Genomic DNA, 19497 nt, shown 5'->3' with positions numbered 1-19497 from the left:
TTGTAAAGGCATACTCTTAGCTACAAATGCCAGACTGAAAGTTTACAAGAAATTTTCATTTGAAGGTTTTCTGTACTTTTTAAATTAAAATTCTAATTTCATGAGATGCAATTAGTATGGAAAAAAAGACAACCATTGGGTCACGCTGGACAAAACTGGGTCCAAATAAATCAGTACAGCATTTCGGGTAAATGCAGCAATTTTGAAGTTCACAATTCTAGGCCCAAATCTCACTTCAGCCACTTACTTGATATGGTACTTTAGTCAATTGCTTGGCTTTTCTAAGTCTCACTTTTGCTGATGGTAAACTGTGAATATTAGTCTCCTCATAAGCTTTCCGTGAGGGTTAAAATGATGTCATGAGTATAAGCATTTGGTCCAATGCCATCAAAGGAAACTCTGAATAAATGGTAGTAGTTATCAACATCACTGGCATTAGCTGCTTCTCAGTTTTCTGTGAATATTAATTGGAAATAGTTTTCAAACTTTTTATGAGAATTGGGGACATTGTATATTGTTTATGGCTGTTAGGGTCATAATACTTAAGAGCTATTTGCTTTAGATCCCATTGTGATTTATTTCCAAATATTGTACTGTTTTCACTTTGGATGATTTTATTATCTCATGAGATGTATTAATTTTAATAGTCATAGCTTGGTCATCCCAGCCAAGCTAACTCACTTGCTCTGCTCTTCATAAGACTTGCTCCAGCTCTTAAAAGATACTGCTCTCCCTACAAAGAACACCCTCCCAATTTCTTGTTAAAGAGTCTCTTTATTTAGGCCAGGCACAGTGGCTCACGCCTGTAATCCTAGTACTCTGGTAGGCCGAGGTGGGTGGATCACTCAAGGTCAGGAGTTCGAAACCAGCCTGAGCAAGAGTGAGACCCTGTCTCTACTAAAAATAGCAAGAAATTAATTGACCAACTAAAAATATACATACAAAAAAATTAGCCGGTCATGGTGTTGCATGCCTGTAGTCCCAGCTACTCAGGAGGCTGAGGCAGAAGGATCGCCTGAGCCCAGGCATTTGAGGTTGCTGTGAGCTAGGTTAACACTATGGCAGTCTACTCCAGGCAACAGAGTGAGACTCTGACTCAAAAAAAAAAAAATTTTTTTTTCTCTTTATTTGAAATCTACTCAGAATCTTATCTCAGCTATTAAGATTTCCTGGTGAACTCCAACTACCTATTTACAGAATTAAAGCAGAGATTCTCAGCTTTGTGTACCACACACAGAACATTCTTTAACAAATGTTAATTGGACACCTACTATATGCAAGCTACTATTTTAGCTCCTAGAAATTCACCACTGAACAATTCAGAGAAAGCCCCTGCTTTCTTGATCTCTACATTTTAGCTGTAGGAGATTGACAATAAAAACAAACCAATAAATAAATTGGTTTTCGTCAGAAACTTGGAGAGGTAAAAATAAAGCAAGTTGATTTGAAAATGATCAGAAGGAGTGCTGAGTGTCACAGAAGGTAGGGCAACAATTTATGGCCACCTCTTTTGTGCACCTGCACAACTTTCTAGAAGGTTCTGCTATGTTTATTTTAATAAGGTGACATGTGATTTGAGAGCTAAATGGCACATAAGAATTGGCCACACAAAGATCTAAGTAAAGAACATTTCTATAACAGGGATAAGACAGAACAAAGACTCTAAAGAAAGAATGAGCTTTGTATCCTCAAACAGAAAGAAAGACAGTTGGCCGCAGCATTTGAGCAACGGGCAGGTACACTGAGATGAGGCGGAAAGGTAGCCATTGAGATGTTTCCCAAGTCTGATTGCATAATATTATCCTGAGTAACTTTTGTAAAACATGGATAGGTGGCCCCACTCCAGATCAATTAAATCACAATCACTGAAGGTGGAGCCTCACAACTCTCTCTGTGTGTTAAAGTTTCCTAAATGATATTGAAGTGCAAACAACATTGAAAGCCACTGATAAAGAGCTTTATAGTCCCTGATAGGGTTTTATGATTACTATGTTGTTTTTCAGATTAATGTTGCCAGCTCCATTTTAGTGTCTCATCTGCCCATGTAAAGTTTGCATTCCAGGCATTTTCTGATCATTTTATACAATGCAATAGATGCACAATGCAAGGCTGTGATTGTCTTCTGTTTGCCTAAATCTGCTTAGAGTGCACTGCAAAAACAGACTCGTGCTTCCAGGCATGTTCCCAATTACATTTTTAAAAAATAAACGAACAGGTGCGTGCAAACACCAGCACTTAGCAGCTGGCTCCCGTGCATTCCCTCAAGGGAAATGGCTAGGCATTCTCCAAAGTATTTGCAAAGAAGACAAAAGAAGGCTGTTTTTACTCTTCATTTGGACTTGAACAGCACCGGGATTTCCAGAAGAGAGTCAAGATCCCCACATGCTGGCAAACTTTCACCGAGATACTCGTGTCTCCAGAAGCCCAGTGACTTCTCTAAGAGGAATGAACTGTTCTCCCAGTTTTGAAAGTCAGAATCAGAGGTAGAGCGGAAAGGACTAGCTGTTGAAGGTCACACAGAACACAAGAGGGGAGAACACAGGCAAAAATTGTGGTGTTTGAAAATGGCTGTTGGCACGTGCGGAATTCCAAAGAGTCATTCCAGGATTGTTTGAGGGCGGTCTAGCTGTGACATCTGTCACTGCAACGGCAGCCAGGGTTGGTTTGAATAAATCTCTGCTTCATATTCCCAGTTTATGAGAAGGCCCTTCCTAACTGGAATAGAATTGTTCCTCAATTTTGAGTGATAGGAATCATCCGAGGTCTAGAGAGGCTTCTTCTAGGTAATATGTGATTGGAAAGAAGGTATATCCTTGGAAATTTATGTCTGACATTCTCATTGTGGGACACAAAAGGAATGATTGCTGTGCACATTCCAGATTCACATCAGCAGTCTTCCTCATGACTTTGACCTGTATCAGTATGGCCAATCTTAAAAAGGGGCTTCTAAAATCACAAGTTACTTACGTATGTTTTGACACTCTGATTCTAGTTATTTATGATAGGGTTGTCAAATTTGAGCCTGGATTTGAATCTTATATCTGCCACTTACTAGCTATGTGACCTACACAAATCACTAGAACACAACTCCATAAGGAGGGGGGCTTTTAAATCAGATTTTTTTTCAGCGATATATCATTATAAAAATGCTTACTATGAACACATTTGCTTTAGTGTCTGCATCTTTAAAATGGGAATGCATAGTCATACTATCAACCCCCATAGATTTTTGTAAACATTAAATGAAATAATGCATGCAAGGCACTTTGCACATTGCATAGTGAATAGTAAACACTCAATAACGTTAGCGCAGGAAGGACCAGTGTGAGCCTAATCCCTTTTAGCAGAATATTAATAAGATAACTTTCTAATTGCCTATAAATATTTTAACAATAGAAGTGTGCTTTCTCACAGGTTACCTAACAATCATTCTCTTGAGCATCTGATCCCAAATACAGGCTTCCAACTTCAAACTAAGGACTGTATTTCTAATAACAGCTAGAAATTGTATACAGATTTTTGATTCACCTATTTCAGCATCTTTGCTTTAAAAACTCCTCCCCTTTCATTTTGAGCTCCCCTTTCATTTTGAGCTCAGTCTAGGAAAGAATAAAATCACCATGGTGACAACTGCCCCCTCTTCGGAGCATATTCAAATTTATGTTGAGCTTTTCTCGAAGCTGCTGTGTCTTGCCTTTACATTGTCTCTGAAAGTCCCTCAAAGGCAGGGAATTTCTTTATCACTTATGGTCACCTTCAAGGATGCAAAAGGGCATTTTGGAGATCTGGAATTGATAAACTTGATAATAAAGAATTCTATCATATTTGATTTGGGGAAATTATTTACTAGGGCCCTTATGTTAAAGAAGTTGTAGGTGATGTGAATAACAGCTCCATGTGATCAAAATATATGGATAATACTTTCTTTCCCCTGGAGTATCTGGGCAAGATATTCATTGAGTGAGTGTCACTTATTCAGAAAGTTGTCATACGTGTTATCAGCTTGGGCTCCGATCCTGACACAAAGAACCAAATCAAACAAATTTGGGTCTTTCTGCTTTATAGTAAACAGCATGCTACCTTGAGTTATACTGTGAAATAATTGTTATTTCACTGTTGCATTCTGCTTTATCGGGAAATAGAAGCTGAGAAAAAAGCCAGGTGAGGCTGGTTGGTTAACAGAATTCTTCGGGAGTACAAAAGTTATGACAGGGTTCCATGGAGTGTTGTAGGAATTAAATGAGATAATGTATGTTTAATCCTTAGCAGAGTTGGCCCATGATATTATGTGGTCTCCACATGCTAGCTGTTATTAAGTTCCAGAATTTATTATTACTGCTGTTATTGTTGTTGTTATTGAATTTCAACATTTAATGTAAAATATATGCACATTTTGGGAAAATTCTCAATCCAATTTGTATATATAAAGAACTAAAATGGCTCTCCAAAGGAATCCCACAACAGAGAGCTTATGAGCCTTCAGAGGCAAAATCCTGGATTTTGTGCAATAATCCAGTAATATTCAAAATATTATTCAGTATGGGCAGAAGGGTTACTTTTGACAAAGTAGTCAGAACTTATCCTGCACAAGAAACTTGGGAAAGTGTGATATGGGATTTCTTGTTATCAAATATCTAAAATAACTTCCCCACTACCCTCCAAAAAAATGTCACTAGCACTTCTTATACCTGAATTTGGAAGCACACCAAAAGCAGAATTATCCTTTAAATGGCTAATTTCACATGTCCAAATCTAAATTGATGATCTTCAGTGTGTGATTTATATAAAGAGGAAGCTCTAGAGGGCTAGAATCGAGCCCTCGGGAAACTTTCTGAAAGAATTTCCCTCGACATCCTTAACTTTGAACACACGCACGTGCGTGCGCACACAGCCTGGTATAGAATTATTTGTCTCATGAATCATCCTGCTCCGTGTCCTGTTAAAATAACAATGTCACTATGCAGGAGCATAATTTCTTTGCTCTCAAATGCCCCAATGACATGCTTTTGCCCCCTACGGCTGGCAATACATGAAGACCCTTGACGATTCAAACTGATTTGTTCCTTCAAGGAAACTCGGTGGTTGGGAACATTTTTTCTCGTGAAGCCCCTAATAGTCTTCCCAGGAGTGACATCTACGTGCACATTAGGCCTCTTGAATCGATTTGATATCTCAATTCGTGCTACCAACATGTCATCTGACAGTGGCAGGTCTCGAAAGCACTGCTACGGTGACACCACTGACCTCGTTTAAGGTCATACATCTATTACATTGGGAATTAATTCACTTTTTCTCTCTATGGAGGTCCTATCAAAGTTCTCGAATGTAATCACACAAATATAAAATGAACTCAATGGAGGCCCCCCAGTGGACAGCGTTTACTCATTCATTCAGAAAAAAAAAAAGTATTTATTGAATACCTATTATGTCCCAAGCAGTTGATGCGTAATGGGACAGAGTAATAAGGAAGCCAGACATGGCTGCTGTCCTCCCAGAGCTTGGACTCATAGGTGGAAAGCCTGAATAAAAACTGGCTAGTCCAAAAAGATTTCTTCCTTGAATTTCAAGTGCAAGGAGAAGTAGCCACCGATAGCTCTCTCCTGAATGCTGGGGTTTAGGGGAGAGATTACCCAAGGAACATCCACAGCCAGTGCTGTCTCGGAGTTCCGCCAGTTGTCACCAATTTCCGGTGAAACAAGAAAAAAGAGAGAGCTCTATCAGCCTTATTATCACCCACGAATTTTCTGTGTGAATCTTTCATTTCAGTGACAGTGGTTACTTGGAGTTTGCTCACATGCTTTTTTTTATTTTTATTTTTTTGCCAGCTTCAGGTAGTGCAATAGTTCCCAACCGTATTTCCAGCAATGCCTTCTCGAAGGCCAGCACGTCATCCCATTGGCATTAGTACTTATTATTCTTACTTATCTTGGTACATTTTTGTTTCTTAAACATGTTATTTTAAAAGTCAATTCTAGGCCGGGTGTGGTGGCTCACGCCTGTAATCCTGGCACTCTGGGAGGCCGAGGCACTCTGGGAGGCCGAAGCTCGAGGTCAGGAGTTCGAAACCAGCCTGAGCAAGACCCCATCTCTACTAAAAATAGCAAGAAATTAATTGACCAACTAAAAATATATACACAAAAAATTAGCCGGGCATTGTGGTACATGCCTGTAGTCCCAGCTACTCGGGATGCTGAGGCAGGAAGATTGCTTGAGCCTAGGAGATTGAGGTTGCTATGAGCTAGGCTGATGCCACGGCACTCACTCTAGCCTGGGCAACAAAGTGAGACTCTATCTCAAAAATAAATAAATAAATAAATAAATAAAAGTCAATTCTAAAACAGACTTAAACATTTTAAAATATTTAAGCATGATTTTCTATAAATAGGAGGTAACTGTAAAAATGAATTAAGTTTTAAAATGCTGCAAATTTCAAACTAGATACCATTGGCTAATGAAAGCCATGGGTCTGAGTCCACTACCTTTTTCCTAAAATAAAGGCATTAAGTTTAAAAGAATTATTCAAGTGATAGTAGTTGCAAACTAAGATACTCTCCTTGAAATAATGGATGTATCGGGAGAAATTTGAAAAGAGGGTAACTTCTCACTGTTTTACTAATCACTTAAGTACCGTCCTGTACCATTGGGTGATATGCATTTTGCTCTTTTGGTAACAATGCTATAGTAATAATAGTAGTAGTAATAATAATAACAAAAATCAATAATAGAATGCTCACTATATGCTCAGCCCTGTTTTAAGCACTTTCACACATAATAACTAACTGACTCTTCCTAGTGACCTATGAGAAAAGCACTTTTACATGTGGGAACTACAGCCCTAAAATTTTCCCCAGCTCATAGAGCTATCAAGTTTAAGAGCAGTCAATGATCAAATCTAGGCTCTAAGTCAAACAGACCTTGTTCCCAGATTGACCATCTACTTTGCAACCCTGGGCAAGTCACTTTAACACCATTTTGCAGAAGAAACTGAAACTCTGAGAGGTGACAAATAGATAACATCATATGCCTGGCATCTGGATGCAATAATAGAAGGAAGAAGAGCAGAGTGGCATTTGGTCCTTCTGCTGCCGTTCATTAGCTGTATAAGCTTGGGGAGGTTGTTTAATACCCCTGAGTTGCACTTTCCTCATCTGTAAAATGAGATCGTATCCATTTCCACATAACATCGTGGTAAATATTTTGAAGTGGTTGTGGCGAAAGTCTAACTCGGTAGTCGGCATGTCATAGGCCCGCAGCAAGCAGTCCTTATTATGCTGCGGCATGCTTAGCAAATCCCCGTCCTTTATTTACAACTCATTCTGCGCCATCCATTCTCTTGGATGCTTTCCCTTTTGCGTTCTGCCTGCAATGATAACTATAATAACTCTTTCCTCTGAATTTCATATCACTGATTTCATTTTTTTAAAGAACCAACTTGTTCTTCCAATGTAATTGAACCTCTTAGAGAGCAAGAAAGGCTTATAGACTTTTTTAAACTGCTTATATTATTTAACACACTATAGTCTCCTAAAAGGCACACAGAGAACACTTAGTAGAATAAGTTTTTAAATTAATAATTGTCTGAAATGAAAAGGATTATGTCAGCAGTACTGAGAATGGTGATTTCTGATCCAAGTAAAAGTGAAAAAAATGTACTGTCTTTTGTTTTCTGAAGATATGTTTTCCCCTTCATGTTGGCTGCCCATAATACTTGATATTGAATATCACCATCTTCTGCTGGAAGATATTAAACCCTTCTCATAAAAACATAAGACATTAACATTTTTTGGTAGGAGTAAAATGGCTTAACATCCAAGATAAGCTTCTCAATTTGACCAAAAGAGAGTCACATGCTAATATCTGATCAGTTGTCTTCTCCTTTATTTCTAATTATAAGACTAACATAAAATTATGGTAGAAAGTTAGAAAACTATAGCAAAAAAAATAATAACAGGAAAATACAAATACTCCTCTTTTCCTAGAAATAACCACTATTAACATTTCCTTTTCACCTTTTATTAAAATGTTCTTTTGGTACACTTTTAAAATAAGTAACTGGGATCAGACTATATATACTTTAAATATATATATACACACACACACATATATATATAGAGAGAGGTATTTCCATATTCTTATACATTTTTGAGAAAATAAATTTTTCAAGGATATATAGTACTTCAATATTTGGATGTCATTATTTCATCAAACCCTTATTGGTAAACATTTATGGTGTTTTCAAATTGCTCATATTTTATTTTTTATTTATTTATTTTAGCCTCCTACCTAAAGTGCTCCTAATAGAATCACAGGAGCAACTGTTAGAAGTCAAAGAGCACAAAAGTGAAGGAAGGGCACACATAAATGGTAACCACTCAGTGCCCAAGGTCAATGAGTAGAAGAAATTGCTCATATTTTAAATAATTATTTAAGTAACATCCTTCTACACATATCTTTCTATGCAATGCTGATTCTTCTCTCAGCACAAAATGTTAAATGTATAATAACAGGTTCAAAAGTTATAAGCCTTTTAGGACCTTAGCACTTTTCACTTCCATAAACAGTGACTGGTAATCCCCCGTGCTATACCTTCACCAACATCAAAGACCATTTTTTTTTAAATCACTGATAATTTGCCTAGAAGGCCAGTACTAGTATCTTATACTTTATGGATTTTTAAAAATATGTTACTTAATTATCAAAAGGAAGTACCAGTACTTAAGACATCATTCATCCCAACTACCTTCTGCTAAATTTATAAAAATGACTTCTGCATTTATGGAAGATAATGGGAAAGATATACAACAGTTACTTATCTCAGGTTTTAATCTTGGATCATGCAGGACCACTGAAACGCTGTCTATTTGAACTTCAATTTGGTCCACACATAACTGCACTCAGCTTACTGTTATCAGGGAAATACTTTAAGACATGGTTGTAGGGGACCTACAGCTGCATTTAGTTTAAAGATAATATTGATAGTATAGTTCATTACAGTACCCCATCATATGAACACTCACATGAGAAATTTCTATCTGACCTAAGCATTAGGAAAATCTTTGTTTCCTCTAAGTAGTGATGGTATTTTCAGTTTATACGACATAGATATTTCAAATGAACACCTTTCAATTTATTTGGGGTGTGTTCAGCAATAAGTTCAGAGACAAAATTTGTAAATCCACTTCAAAAATTACGTGAAGGCCCCCTTTCACAGCTGCTACCGGGGTGCTCGGTCCTTCCCAGGAAGCTAAGGCTGTGTTGGGGGGAGACCCTCACTTCATCCAGCCACTAGTACCACGCCTGGTGGCACCAGCCCCCCACTCGCCTGTGCCATAGCCTCAGATCTCCAAGCTCTCTATCTACCTTGTTCCCCCCAAAATAAGACAGGGTCTTATTTCAGGGCCAATGTCTGCAATGGCGGGGCTGGTGGGCCTTAACTCTAGCTGCTGGGGCTGCCCCAGCAAGAGGTCCTGCCCTTCCACCCCCTGCCCCAGCAGAGAGGAAAGTGGAAACAAAGAAAGAAGAATCTGAGGAGTCCAATGATGACATGGGCTTTGGTCTTTTTGACTAAATCTCTTTTATATGTGATATATGACTATATCTATATCTATCTATATATGACTATGTGACTCTATCTCTTTTACATGTTCAGTAAAAAGTTGAACTCTTAAAAAAATTATGTTAAAGCATTTCATAAAGAGAGGGAGAGAGACAGGGTAAATCCTCACTATTAGTGGATTTCTTATTTGCCCATGGACTAAGACCTATCTGTACATCCAAAATCAAGACTCACGGCACTTTCTTGGTCATTCATAGGCATGTGAAGAGGTCAAAAAGATTTGAATTATCCAACATGCATGTTCCAGCTGAGGTCCAACAAGGTGAAGCTCTGCCTTCTTCAGGTCTCACACCGCAAACAGGTGTCCTTTTCTCTGTCTATGTAGTCCCACATTTTTCACAATGTTGTGCTTTGTCTTGGTAACGTTGCTGTTTAAAGTGTCCCCCAAGCACAGTGCTAAAGTGCTGTCCGGTGTCCCCAAGCACAAGAAGGCTACGATGTGCCTTACAGAGACAGTAGGTACATAAGCTAGAGGAGCTCCGTTCAGGCATGAGTTGTAGTGTGTTGACCAGGAGTGCAATGTCAATAAATCAACAGTATATATCGAATAAGATGTCTTTAAACAGAAACACACACAAAGCAAGGTTATGTATTGATCTGTTGATTTGTTGATGGATATGTTGTGACCAGAGGCTTGCCATTTTCTAACCCTATATTTCCCCTAGTAGCAACGGTTCTGTGTCCGTATTCACTAATTCCATGTTCATGGAGACTTTATAGAACATGGCTGCACGAATAACAAGAATCAACTGTATTTATATATTCTTTATTAACACACCCACTCTTGTAACCCGTTTTCTGTGGACTTGGGTGTGGTATGCATGTCCACACACACATATATGTACACACACACAAGCAAATACCCACTCAAAGACTTTATACGCTTTTGACTTTCTTATAATTTATATTACATATAAAATTTAATTTATATTAAATTGATATTTTAAAAATATCCTTTAGTATTTCAGTCAAATTAAACTTATAATTTATTTTTATTATATTAATATTTTCTCAACATCTTGTTAAAATGCTTGATTTTACCCAAATGCTGTTCTATTTGCTCATCCTGGTTTGCATAGTTCTAATGATACAACAAACATCTATGGACTGCTTTGCTTTTTCTGTAACTGTTTTATAATAGCAAAGTGAGTCATTCAAAAATATTCTCTCTCAATTTTCCAAATGAGGTATTTAAAGTTTTCTATAGTGTCTTATAATTACTTTTCTTAGTTCATGATATAAATATCTCATGGATTTAGATACTCAGGGGTTTGTAAACCAAAATCTACATCCCAATGATATTTAGCAAACATAGATGAGAACACTATTCTCACTTCAGCATAAGTGACAATAATGGGAATTTAAACAAAACAATGCATAATTTTTTTAAGTATGTAATTATTTACTAGATCATAGCATATCAGATTATATTCTTTACACTAATGTAAATATTTCTCTAGAATAATCTCATATTTTTGTTTGTATAAAAAAATCAAATCAGTGTATTAGTCTCTGGAGTAACAGATTGAATAACCAAACATATTTTTTCTCCCTCCTAATTGTACAAACTTGAGCAAGATGTTTAACCTCTTGGGATTTATGTTTTCAGGATTAAAGAAGACTTTACTTTGATGGTTAAATAAAATAATTTATGTCAGAGAAAAACTTTTAAAATATGGTACATATTAATTAGTATATATTTAATAATTATTCCTTTCTCCTTTTTCTCTTAATAATTATTATGTTAAAAACACCACATGCCTCATATATTAGTTCTGTTTATATAAGTTCTGTTTTATTCTTTAAATTGCCAAGAAAATATTCATGAAATATGTAATATTGCATAACTTTATCAAAGAGAATCTGAAATATTTAAGGAAAACCTGTTGTCAATCTCACAATGTTAGGAAGCAACTCAGGCATGTTGTGTAGAATAAAAAAAGAAAATTCAAAATGCACTCTTCTTAAAAGTTAGCTAGTGAGTATTAAAGGGTGTTTCTATGCTAGCAAAAAAAAAAAAAGTAAAGGAAAAACAAGAGGTTGGTGTAATACTTTCAACAGGGTACTAATAATTTCATTGCTTATATGGAAATAGATTTTATACTAGAGGAAAAAAATTGTTAATCTTACTTTTTAAAAGAGACATGGTCAATTATATATTCAGCAAGCATATAGTGACTATTATGAACCCTTAAATGCGAAAGAAAGTGGAAATGTCAGCTTGTATTCTACTGATAGGAACTTAAATCCACACTTTACCCACTAAGGGCTGCATTGCCTAAAAATATATCCTTTATATAGGTCTCCTGATCTTCCCCTAAATTCTTCCTAAAGTATGGTTTCTTTTTTAATAATATCAGAAGTTAAAAAATATTTGTAAGGGCAATCTTTAAAAGTATCAAGGCTTTTTCCTATAATTTTTAATTGTCTTTCTTTTTTATCTTCATAATTTAGAGAATACAAAACAGCCAAAAATTATGTTTTTAGTGATAATAGAATCACTTCTTGCATTTCATCCCAATCAGGTTGAAAGCAGGTACGATTACCCTACAACTATGATAAGGATCTGCACCTAAATCTAGTGTTTTCTGTGAATCCAATATGGAGTAAAAACCATTTTATACACTGCTTCCAGTTAAGCAAAAGAAGTCACATGGAAATGTTTAAGGTAGATCCCTGGCCAGAAAAGCTGTATACCTTAGGATACTGCCTCTTAAGAGCACAGAGAATGGCATTTAAAACTTCAGGCATAAGCCTAAATGAAAAGGAAAAAGCCATAGGAGGTCTGGGAAGGAACTGAAAACCTGGGAAAACACTGGCTTATGTTTATAAAGCCTCTTATTGCCTGGCAAAGTCACTCTCATTTATTATATTAGGGCTGAAAATGACACTCTCAATGAACAGCAGAGGGCAGAAGCCTTGCAGAGTCCTTTTCAAAGCAGGTAGGTATTTCTTGAAAACAAGTTCAGTAAAATATAAAATGCCAGACGGTTAGCATGAAGAACTTCTTCTAAAAGTTGATAGTAGTGTTTTGCATGCCGGCCCCTGCCTCACTGACTAGCTTGTTATTTAGCCATAATTCAACACATTTTTGGTTGCGATAGCAAATTACAAATACTTCCCTAATCAAAGGATGGCAGCGTATAATGAAAGCATTGAGGAAACGTAATGAATTTGCAGGCCAGCATGTCAGCTGGATCACTGTAAAACATCTGGAAACTTCAGCAAGGTGTTCACGCTTTCATCTTCTAAGCTTGAGATTCTGAGATTTACTTTTATTATCAAGGAAATCCCCAAGATCATGTAGCCTTTTGCTTTCTTCCCACACCCACATGCCATTCCTCATTATCTTCACTATCCTTTGCCTACTTCCCAACCACCATGTACCGTAAAACCATCTTGGTACCTTTGGTACCAGAAGATTAAACTAGCTGATGAGATTAGGATGATGAACATGAAAGAGGATGATTGTTTGAAATAACAAGGTCAACAAAACCCTCTAGGAATCCTCAGAAAAGGCCTCCTCCATTGGCAAGCTCCATATTTCAGGTCTTGCCCATGAAACTGTCTTTTCCTAACTGCAGTTTTCTGGTCTCTTACTTACTGGGAGAAGACAGATGGGTTAGCATAGGATATGCCAGAGTCTCAGGTCTGTTTCACCATACGCCCTCCTATTTCTTCCAAAATTGACAACTTTGCATTTATAATGGATTTCCTAAGCACTTGATTATATTTCCTTAAGAACAAAAGCAAAGATAGACCCCAAGCTTCTATGACAGAAAGTGGCACCAGGGGATTGTGCTCGGAGCAGATGCCACCTGGTCTGTGAGCTATCTACCTTGATGTCAGAGATGTGTTCTAACCAAAACAGGCTTGCAGGATCAATTTTAATCTGGCCCTCAAGACTCTAGGAACAAGTATGCTCCAGAGAAAGGCAAGCTGTGATGAGCATTGTTTATTAAATTGAATGCCTGTCTCAGAATAAAAGCATAATAAAATCTAAACAGAACTGGATCACCCTAATCGAAAATTCTTCCTGCTCAAGCCACATACACCCATGAGAACATACAGAGATGGCAAGAAAAATAGGAAAACTAGTCGTACTAGAGAGGTAGATTTCAAACAAGTTGCTGGGACTTTGGTTTCTTTGCCAGCAAAACAGAGCTAGTAACATTCATTTATCTCTGAGTATATATACATCTGAGTACCAGGATACATGCTATATCGCATCATCTAATTTAATTGTCACCATAGCCTCATGAGAGTCCCATTTAGGCACTATATAATCTGCTTCATACATGCTTTCTAAACTGTTCCAACTAGGCTGTCTGACTATTATATTATGCAAACCTCTTTCATAAAAGTATGCACATCATCACCCCTGTCCTGAAGTCCATTCCTACTCTCTCAGCCACTTAAGACCTATTCTTTACTCACTGTCTCATTTTCACAGAAAAATTTCTTCTAGCAATAAAAATTTAAAAAGAAGACAAAAGGATTTCATTCAGACACATTTTCCATCTATTTATCTAATCACTAATGAGTCTTTAATATCTCCTCCTACACCTTATCCTTAGCCATAAACTCTCTATACATACCAAATTACTATTAATAAAAGTATGCTGTATCTGATGTTTTAACTAGGTTGGATGCTCCATCTCCAAATTAAAATTGTATACTGCATTATTAGTCCCCAGAGAACACTTTAATTGTCCCTCTCCAAAAATTAGCCATCTTGATAGGATTTGATCTGTAAAACGATAAACATAAGATCTAAAAAGCAAAATACTGGAGGGAAATGGCTGTAGAAATCCCAAGAAAAAGCCCCAGGGAGATATTTGATATATGAGACGAGATGATGTAGACATATATCAAGGATGCTAGTTTAGGGGCAATAAAAACAGAAACAATGTAACTAGGAACATAAGGCTTGATGGCTTCCTTTTTGCCTTCTGTCTTATGGCTTGTGTAGATTAACAACATTAAGCAGATCAAGAGGGCCAAGTATTTCCAACCAAAAGGTCTTTACACTCTACAATGCGATGTTATATGGTCCAGCTGACCACAGCCATCACATTTTATTTCCATGTGTACATAGCAAATAAGAAATGTATGGTGACCAAATTATTTGGAAGCAGTGAGGGCAGGGATGGTTAGGGACATCCATCCAGGTAGAGAGGTGGCAGATGCATGACTGAAGAACTGTAAAGTCATTCAATTGGGTTGGGAGAGGGAGAGAAAATAGCAGATTTCAGAGACAGAAAATGGCAGTACAAATTATTTTTGTCCATTACAAAAACAGAAAAGAAAAAGAATGCTTTCCCCGCACGAAGCTGGAAAAGCCCTATTTTGTGCCCTGTTTGAAAGCGCTTTGATCAGCAATGCAAACACAACTTGAGGCAGAGCAAAACACCAAATTGTAGCTATGATTCCACTCACCAAGAGGGTGGATCTTCGATGTACAATTCAGCTAGCTTTACAGGAGGGCTCCACAGCAAAGCCAAATGACGATGCAAGCTCCAGACTGCTTAGGCAATAAAAAGCTGGATGGAACTGTTAAAATGAAAAAGAAAATAGGTAAGATCCAAATGAGCGCATAAAACAAACCCCAAAAATGCAAATAAATACCACACATCTTCAAAATGAAAGAAAGTTGAAATTAGGAGCTAAATGAACTAAATTGCACACCTTAACTCTTTAGAATATCTTTCAGTAGGGGAATATAAAACATATTAATTAGTTCAGTCACTTTGACTATGGCACACCATTACTGTTAAGATATAATATCACCACAGTGGTATTATAGTATATCTATCTTTTATCCTTTAAAGATGATGCTGGTTATAATACAAATGTGGAGTACATAGTACTAGAATGGTTTAAATGTGTCTTTCTAGCAATATACAGATCTTATGCTTGCTCTTCACATTTCCAAATAATTTATTTCATCTTAAAATTTACAGTTTGCACATCCATCCAATTTGAGCATTATTTTACTGACTTTTAAATTCAAATATTTGCTAGCTACTGTCAATAGTACAATGGGGTAATATTATATAACAAGAAAGTCCTAATGATCCCAACACAACTTGTTCTGGATAAATAACCTAACCTTTTATCATCTAAATATGGGGATTTAATAGCACCTGTTTCATAGAAATGTTGTGAAGATTCAATATAAAACTTCATCAGAAGCATTTGGTACAGTGCCTGGTCCATAGTGCTCCTTCAATACATATCAGCTGTCATGCTCATTGCAGTTACCACCAGTCCAATGCTACACATCTGCATTTTACCAACAGAGATGTTGGGCTCACTTCCTGATGACTGACTCTTTTGTACAATGCAAATCCTTCCTCCTCGAAAAGGCTACATCTTAAGCTAATCCACCCTAAGACATCTGCAACTCTTTTGCTTCCCTCCCGCTCTGGCCAGTAGAACTGGGCCAGTGAGGAAGACAGAAGGTGATTTCTTAAATTCACAAAGAGAGTGGTGTCAGTGCAAAAAGAAAACGAGGGGTGCACAAAGAGGGAGTGACAGCCATTGAAAACAAATAGGTCTGATTCCCCAGTTTTATTCAAATCATCCTCATCTTGGACATGAACTATGTTCACGTGTTTACTGCCCACATGTAAACAGGTTGAGCCACTTGTCATTCTGTCTCTCCCAGGCAGGGTGTAAGGTCCTCTAATAAGCTGAGAAGTGCCAGTTTGGCGGAGCCCTGCACAGCCACTGCTGGCTACCACGTTCCTAGACACCCTCCTCACGAGGTCAAATAGTAATTTCAAACTAATGACTACATCTTCTTCCCCAACCACGCTGAAAAGCCTTTCTGCCCTTCACAAAGACTCCTAGCAATCTAGAATTAAACTGTGGAGCACTAGCATTTCGATATCTTCCAGACGGTTGGAATGTTTTTGTCCAAATGCAGTAGGGAGCATGGAATTTAAATCATAGCAGACCAGGGTTTGAATTTTCTTTGTCACTAATAAGGACAACCTCATTCAAGATTCCTGAGATTCTCTGAACCTCGGTTTTCTTATCTGTAAAATAAGGAAGAAAACACCTACCATGCACAATTGAATAATATCAAAAGAAAATGTTTCTGGTGCACAACAAATGGTAATTACCATTTTCTGCTTTCTTTTTAAAGCTACCTTCCTTACTAGGGTACCTTGGTAATGTGATTTTAAGGGAATGGTGTGTATAAGATTCTCTAATAAGGGTATGTGTCTTTAAAAGACAAATTGACAAGACTAGACAGAATTCTGAGACCTTGTGTAAACTTGCTTTGTTTTTATTTTGTTTTATTTTTCAAGTCTTCAACTTGGCAATCAGAGCCCAGTAAAGCAATATGGTTCTTTGATTTCCTCCTTAGAAACACTGCAGCCTTTATTGTCTTTATATTGCACAACTTTAGCACTTAATTATATCCTACCTTGGAATAATTAGGTGTCCTTATAATCAAGTCTGTTTACTCACTTGTGCAGTTCTGATCCTTTAATCTCTCTTGAATATTAGTTTTTAATGCTATTAGGAGCCACAATTTAACAATTTTATTACTAAATAAAATTGCAAGAATATTTTGAAAGAGATTCACCAATGGGTTGAATTGAAAAACCACTTTTATAATTAGAGATAGTGCAAAATTATAAAATTATGACTGAAAATTAGAAGCACACAGGGTTGATTTGCCTGTTCATTGACTTGCTGTGCAACCTTGGGCAAGCCACTGAACTTTATCTGGGACCTGTCTATTGAGGAGCCTGCAATTGAGTCTGCAGACACTTGTCTCTGCTAGATGACTAATTTATTCTAAAGATAAGTTAAAATTCTCTATAATAATAAGACTGTAATAAGACAACTGTCAAATGTAGGCAAAAAAACATGTTCCTTGTTTAGTTATTCTATATATGTTAATTATAAATTTAAAAAAATGTAAAAGCGTGCTGCTAGGAAGTCAAAGAAAAGTAGGCATGATCAGTGTACACAGTAGACTCCATACATTGTAATGATTAAATCACGGCTCTGCAGTTCAGCTGCCTGGGTTTCACACTTGACAAAAACACTTAATAACCATGTGATCCTAGACAAGTTATAATCCTCTATGTTCCTTGGATTCCTCCTGGGCAAGATAGAGATAATAACAATATCTAATCCATAGGGTTCTTATAAAGATTATATGGATAATTCACTTAACACAGTGACTAGAATATAGTAAATATTAGCTATTATTATTGTTCATTTTTATTAGTGAAATAGAATTACATAAAAATCCACTAATTTCCAACCTATCAAACTCACCCCATATTTTTCTACATGCCTTATAAATATTTGTCAAATGAGAAAGATTTTTTGACCAGTACATTTTACCCATCAACTATACAATAAAAAATGGCACATGCTTTAAGAAAATACATTTATCAACTGTTGTTATTTACTAGGTTTTCATCTATGTTAAATATATTAGGTAAAGCTTATATGTTTACTTAAGTTAAATACCTTATTAATTAAATGATAATAAAACTAAGCAACCTCAAAATTTTATATATTTTTCTGGAATATAAATTTCAGTTATTTCAATTTATGTGCAGAATTTTATAGGATACAATGCGATCTGATCTATATTTTCAAATCTTTTTTGAATATTCTTTTATAGTATCCCTGTGAAAAATTGAAATGATTCCATCAAATAAAACCTAGGTAAAAGTCATTCAAAAACATAACAGCAATAGTAACGACTGCTTACATCTTGTTAAGCATCCTTCTAGACATTTCTCTATAAATATATTCACCTGGAATAGACAAAATTGCACATAAATAGTACAATGCTATATATCAATTTTTATTCCAAAGCCTTTTTTCTACTAGAAATGTACTTTCTAGATTGTTGATGGCAGTTAATCTGGGTCTACTTTAAATTATTTTACCTTTCCATTTAATGTTTGTAGAAAATTTGAGAACTTTAAATATTCTATTTAAAAGTATTACAAAATAAGCAATTGAAAAATTAAATATTATTGACATTTGAAGACTAATTTAGGGATGCCTCACTTTGCATCTTATAGATAGACTTTTCTATCATTAAACATACAAATCAGAAAAATTAAGCAAACACTAGACTACATATTTTACACAAATTCCACAAATGAAAGTGATATAGACAAACCTATAAAAAGCCAGACAATAGGAATAATACTTGCAAGATGTTGTTATCTTCATTCAAACTACCAGTTCCCTTAATGGAAATTAAGTTTATAGGCTTAAAAGAAATATTAACAATTTTCCCTTTAGATATAAAGAGAATGATATTACGATGTGAGGAATGGGAGATTAGTAAATGCAAATTAATTGACTTCTTTCTAATGAATAAAAATACAGATTTCATAGACATAAAAATATGAGCATATGAGTTCCATTCCACACAGCAGAAAAAAAATGAAATGACGAGTTCAAATGAATGAATTTCAGAATACTCAAGCCATTTTGCATTCTACTGTTCATATAACTGTTTAGGAACTTCTGCCTTATTCAAAAAAGGAATATTCTAATTCCAAATAAAAGACCGTTTCAAGCTCTGGGTCCACACTGTGCAATGAAGTAGCCACCAGAACCACGTAGGTGGCTCTGGAAAACTTCAAATGTGGCTAGCCTGCAGTGACCATGCTATAAGGGTAAAAATACACACCTGATTTGACAGATTTAATATTTTAAAAAATGCAATATACCTCAATAATATTTTTACTTTGATTACACATTGAAAATATAAAGTTTGGCATCCTGTTAATATATTAATGCAATTAATTTCACTAGCTTTCTTTCTATTAAAATTTTTAATGTGCCTATTAAAAAATTTAAATAACACATTTGGCTTGTATTAT

At 36.1% G+C, this 19497-nt stretch overlaps 1 protein-coding gene across 6 annotated transcripts in view; it reads right to left on the bottom strand.

Annotated features, from left to right (window-relative positions):
- TENM2 (teneurin transmembrane protein 2) overlaps positions 1-19497 on the bottom strand; it is a 1195335-nt gene that overhangs the window by 1088627 nt on the left and 87211 nt on the right. For all 6 annotated transcript variants that reach the window (XM_075996266.1, XM_075996267.1, XM_075996268.1 and 3 more), the window contains exon 2: positions 15056-15169. The gene's annotated coding sequence lies outside the window, so the exon portion shown is untranslated. The remainder of the gene's footprint in view (positions 1-15055; positions 15170-19497) is intronic.

This window comes from Microcebus murinus, chromosome 21 (genome assembly GCF_040939455.1).
Source record: "Microcebus murinus isolate Inina chromosome 21, M.murinus_Inina_mat1.0, whole genome shotgun sequence".
Taxonomy (NCBI): domain Eukaryota; kingdom Metazoa; phylum Chordata; class Mammalia; order Primates; family Cheirogaleidae; genus Microcebus; species Microcebus murinus.
The sequence above is the reverse complement of the archived record's forward strand: the minus strand, read 5'-3'. Positions and strand labels throughout refer to the sequence as shown.